The sequence below is a fragment of the Pollicipes pollicipes genome, unplaced genomic scaffold (genome assembly GCF_011947565.3).
Source record: "Pollicipes pollicipes isolate AB1234 unplaced genomic scaffold, Ppol_2.1 Scaffold_7262;HRSCAF=8765_pilon_pilon_pilon, whole genome shotgun sequence".
NCBI lineage: Eukaryota > Metazoa > Arthropoda > Thecostraca > Pollicipedomorpha > Pollicipedidae > Pollicipes > Pollicipes pollicipes.
In genome coordinates, this window is record NW_023597055.1 from 4,388,613 (window position 1) to 4,394,612 (window position 6,000).

Genomic DNA, 6,000 nt, shown 5'->3' on the forward strand with positions numbered 1-6,000 from the left:
CCTGTTCACTTGGAGGGTCCTGCGTGCTCGCCAGAGGCCAGAAACCTGTCGGGACGCTCCCGATCGCTTAATGACCTGCCGCGTCAGTCTCAGTCTTGGTTCTTTCCGTTTGTTCGGAGCCCCCAGCGCTGTTGGTGGTTGTATGATGTGTGTGATGTACCCTCGGACCCTCGATCGCTCGATCGCGGGGCGTTCACATTTGTCTGAGGCTGTCCCATCTTCTCGGAGATCCTACATCGATTCGTTAGAAACTCTGTGAGGTCTTAATCGAACGAGAATCATTTATTATTGACCCGATTTTGCAAGTCACGCTCAGTGGTATTTTTAGCTTGTACTGAGCTGAGAAAAAAACATAAACTGCTCCATGCCATCTAATGAATTGAAGCTCGCTCACGTTGCGGCTTTCCAGTTGATGGTCATCCAGTTTCTGTCACGGCTTCGATGGGCATAGACTAGTGCCCTATATGGGCACTTTCGATCGCTCCGGGGCTCTCCACGTTGGTGATTGACTCTCCACAATTGCTCGCAGGGTTTTATGCCTTTCGGAGTCGAATGTGTCGACTTATCAGGAAAAATAGTTTCGGATGTGGTTTGCGGGTCCGGCAGCGTTCTCATCAGTGATGAGTGATCATTGTTGAGAACGTCATCAAAGCGGGCTCCTCTCGCGTGGCCACTTCGGCGGTTTTGTCCTTGAGTCCTGTCCTGATGTTGGTGGGTCCACGTTCGCCCACACCTTTTCCATCTGCTGCCATGTTCCGTGAATACTGGTCTGTGATGTGTGGTAGATGGTCCGCCCAGGTGCTCCCATGTGCGGGGTATGCACCCGGAACTGCATGCGGCCTTCATTCACCTGATCATCAGTGCCCCAAACATTATCAGGAACAGTGTGAAAATAGATCACAAAAGGTCTATGGAGAGAACAATGCCGTACCCCGGCAATTCAGCTGAAATTCTGGACACCTGCCCGGTCATAAACTAAAGTGAGTATAACAGGCAGATAAAAGTACTGCTAGCGAGAGAAAAAGCTGTTCCCGGATGTGTAAAACAACAAATTTAGGATAGCGGCAGGTCGCCTACAAACTTGTAACATTATCACATAATACCATGTTTATAATACTAACACTTGGACCATCTATATATTCTTTGAAAGTAGAATGGATATCGCCAGTAGCCATTGAGCTTTCATTGTCTTGATCATTGTGATTGTGTGTTGATCATTGTGATTTCATTGTGTTGATTTTTCCACTTAGCCGCTAAAGTTCCGCTGGCATCAGACAACGCTTAGCTGAAGCTAGTGGAAGTCAATGCAGTGATGTAGAACACACGCTGTGCCTGCGAGTCCCGAATTGGACGATTCCTTGTAGATCAGGAAGTAGGCGACATTTAGTGTTAAAACGTGCACCGCGTCTTTGTGTATGATGGATAGAGATGTTTCCCTCGTGAGGTGTTGAAGGAGTTTTTGCAGGGGCGGATCTAGCCTGGAGTCGTTTTTTTGGGGAGGGGGGGGGCAACCGTTCGTCGCTAGATGGCTGGTGGGGGATCCGAGGTCCAGTGCATGGTGCCTCTCGCGAGTACCTAGTAGGGACACCATTCAAGCACCGAAATGCTTTTGAATCTTCTATATACAGCATGCATGTTTACAAAGCTCGTAGCATAAGCCGAGTATGACTAAGCCGCGTCAACACGCGTTTTGTTTTGATACTCAAATCGCTGCCAACTTTTCTTCATGAAGTTTTTCCGAAACGGAAGGAAATGTTTGACACCGCACCATCAAAGTTAAAACAGACAGTAAGAAGACGAAACTTTTATGAAGTTCTGGGAATATATTTGTGGGGCCAAAACATACTCTCAGAGTTTTGGGGGATCATGGCCCCGGGCCCCCCCCCCCCCCGTTCAGGATCCGCCTATGGGAGTTGGTGACATTGAGCTGGCTCAGCTCGCTACCGTCCCATGTCTTCCCCTCTCGCCACAATATCCCGGCCTTGATGCAAGTACATGCCACAATATCCCGGGCTCGATGCAAGTATATGCATGTACAGTGTAATCCCCAGACCACGGCGTAGTTTGTAACGCGGTTCTGAGAGCTGATCAATGAAAAATTATGCTTCTCAAAGTTGGAGGGGGGGGGGGGGGCTTTCCAACTGAAAAGGAAATTACACCCCCGGCGCGTGCTATCTTAAGGTTACCAGGTATTATGACGTCATAGAAATATCACGTGAGCACCAAAACTCATTGTCTGTGTTTTCTTCATTAGCATAAAAGCATGACCGCGTATGTATCCGTAATTGCACCGATGTTAGATTGAGTGTTCCAACGACAAAAGGCAATTGGCTAAACAGCGGTTTCAATAGTCTGATAGCAAACATACTGACAACCGGCGTTACAGTCACCTGTTGCCGCGCGGTATTGACGCCGCAGCCGACACCTAGCGGCGGAGGCCGGGTATATATGCATATTGTGTTGGGAATAATGCGCTCAAAGGCTTTGGAAAATCATTTAATTTACGTTCAGGGTAGTCCCGGCCCACATTTCACCAGGACAGCTTCTAGATTGCACTTTGGAACTGATTATTAGTGGCGCACAGCAACACGAACAATCGATAGTCCACCATGACGTCAGTGCTGGCGTGTAAATGTGAAGAAGCGTTCGCTTTACGCTCAGGTAACGCCATAACGGTCGCTGTTGTTAAAACTCAAGCTGGCTTTGAAGACCGTAATGGAATGGCTATCCATGCCTTAATCTGCTTAGGACCCAGAGCAGAGCGGCACGACTAATGCATACATGGCAAAGCACTTTGGATATGGCAGCACCGTGACAGATCACGGTGTTGCCATATATATATATATATATATATATATATATATATATATATATATACATATACATATATCCAACGCGTTTCACGCAGACAGCGCCGTGACATGTTTGTAGAGTCCGAGTCGATTCGGTTTTGAGAATTATTGAGAATAAATCAGACTTCCAGATCCCGGCCGTTCGGAGTAAGGACAGTCTTTTCCCACCGGATCACGCTAAAATCGATCGCAGGTTTGAGTGTATCGTTAGCCACTACCAGTGCGTCGTCGCTCCGGGATCTGCATTACAGATGACGCGCAACGGTGTCCATAACGTACAACAAGGGAAAGTTGCCATCATGTTGTGTCAAGGTGAAGATATGCGGTCCGCCAGTCTGGTGCTCTGGACGTCGGTGGTATTGAGACGTGTATTAGCACCGATGAGGACGGGAGGTGAATTGTTGCGAAGCGTCATTCCGACAGTAGTTCAGCTAACGATTGTCCTGCTCATTGCAATTCAGTTTGAGGCAGTTTATCCGAAGCAATAAATCCAACGTACTTTACAGTATAACTTCAAAGACAAACGATGCAATGCATCTTTGTGGGCTGCTGCGCAGGATATCTGAGCTTAATTTATGTAGAGTCTATGCGACATATAAACAACAAACAGGAAGACAAACTATGTCATGCAGATAAAGCATAGATGACACTGACATAGATGACACTGACAGGGTCCCCTCACATGATGCAGATGACAGTCCTAAAAGCAGTCAGCGTAATGCTTGACAACATGACGGCAAGTCTGTCTCATTCAACTTCATGCATACTCATTCACTCGCCATGCCAGGCACGGTTCGTGCTAAAAGCTCACTATAGCTGGCAGTGTGAACTCCGTCGTCGTCAACCAACTGTGCACACTGGGAAGCCGCCGCCAACCGTAATTACCTTCGGAGGGACTGGCTGTTGAGGCTAGACTGTTGGGCCATCCCCGGCGGCGAGGAGGGAGAAGGGGGGGGGGGGGGGGGGGGGCGGGCGGCCGAGCTGTGCGGCCCCCTCGTCGCCTCCATAATCGGCGGCGGCGGCGGCGGCGGCGGCTCCAGCCCGGGTCCGCCAGGCGGCCGGGCCGCTGCAGCCCCCCCGCCGTCCCCCTAATCGGCGCCATCTGACGCCGGCGGCCGGGCCCACGCCGTTGGCTGGCCTTGTCGAGCCCTGGCGCCGCGGTCTCACGGCGGCGGACGGCGGCCTGCTGCCGGGCCGGCACGCGGCGACCGCTGACGATGGCAGCGGCGCTGGCGCGCCAGTCCATCGGACGCAGCGTGGCTTAAGTGTGCTTAACATCACCGTCACTTAAGTGTGCTTAACATCGCCGTCACTTAAGTGTGGTTAACATCACCGTACCGTCTTTAAGTGAGTGTGATTAGTGTCAAGGCCGTTTAAGTAGGGTAAAACCGTCCCGTGGATGTAGCTAGCATTTGTCTGAGGCATAAAACTGTCCCGCGGATGTACTGTCGCAAACTGTACTGTCGTGGATGTACTGTCGCAGTGCGACATTTGTCTGAGGCGAGGTGACGTCGTTGATCAACTTAGCTGTCTGGTGCCTTTCTGTCCATGGATTCCTGTGAAGGCATATCTTCGTCGCACACATTAGTCTCGCACGGTGCAAGTTATATGTTGTCAAATTTGTCGGTTGCGGTGCATCCTAATTATCTGTTTTTTTAGGGGATATTTGCACTTTACGTCGCATAGTTCTACAGACCTTTAGCTTTTCCATTGGCCACAAAAATGAGAGGGAATATATAGCAGGGATTTACATGAACCACTATGATGACCAAACATCCAGCGGGCAGATGGCCTGGTCTGGCCGGCTGAAATCTCAGACAACACACTTCGTTCGGCTATCACTACCACATTGCTTTCATTCATGTCCGGCGTCAGCACGTCACACCAAGCACCACCTCGGCTGAACAGCCAGAAGAGGACACCTTGAGCAGGGACATGCAATGCACGATACCTATCTGATCCTCCATGACCTAAGGTGCTACAAGCCCATCTTATAATAGTCTCGCATTATCCATGGTGAGCATACAAATAAGACAAGATTACGGATGAATTATGGCATGAAAGCATTGGGTGCACAGCTCCACATGCCTGGCCCGCCGTGGCGTCGTACATCACACGTCTGTCAGTCATCATCAATGCCTTGCAATGTCGCAATGCCGATGCCTTCAGTCATCAACAACGAAGTGAAGTGGAGCCGATGAGGGCCACCATTCTCCGCGCATGGCATTATGCCGTGCGACTCCGCAGAAAGGAATCAAGGCCCTAAACGTAATAGCGGGGGGCCAGGCATGTGGAGCCAGGGCCAGCGTAGCGGGCCCTGCTGCTGCAACCACGCGGCTAACACCGGCCTCAGAGGGAGCTGCGAGACGCAGGTCCGGGCCCGGTAGCCCCAAGTACACTGAGCAGGAACAGGTCAGGGGATGGGGCTTCCGCCGATGGCGTAGAAGCTTTCCACCAGTGCACTTCGCCGCTAGCTTTACAAAGTCTTCCGTGGCCGACGGAGTAGCTAGATCCACAAGGCCGTATAATAGTGGGTACTGTTTTCCAATTGACGCAGTCGGCGTTGCCGTGCAACGCCGCCGCGCAAGCCGGTGTGACTTTGTGACGTCACCGCCTAACGTTAACGAGCCGCCAGCCCGACCAATTTCTCAAGCTGCGATGATGACCCCCCGCTAGATCCGCTAACCGTGGGAGTAGCGAAGTTCTCATCGTTCAGTACGAGCTTCGCACGTGACGAAGCTATTTCTCTTGCCGCCGCGCCGCCGCAGCCTCCAGCTTCGCTTGGTTAATCCTAGGGCGGGGTCGCAGCCGGGTGATCAGTGGTTAGCGGGGCAGTCCCACGGTCTAAGCTGGGCTGTTTCCCCAGGTGCAACTCTATCGGGTGGTGGTTTATGCCTGAATGCCGGTCTGCATCATGACACATCACATTTTTTGAAGGTCACCTCAATCCCCTCCACGATATTCATCGCTTGGTAGGAGGACACTGTAAGGCGGAGCTTACTTTTATCCAATGCCGCGTGCGTATCTATTCCTTTGTTAGTATCGCTCCTATTACATCCCCCTCCCTCACCATGTTGCAGTTCTTACTCCGCATAGCAGCCGGGCCGCTATACGTAAGCCAGAAAGCTAGCGACAGGTCAGCCCACCA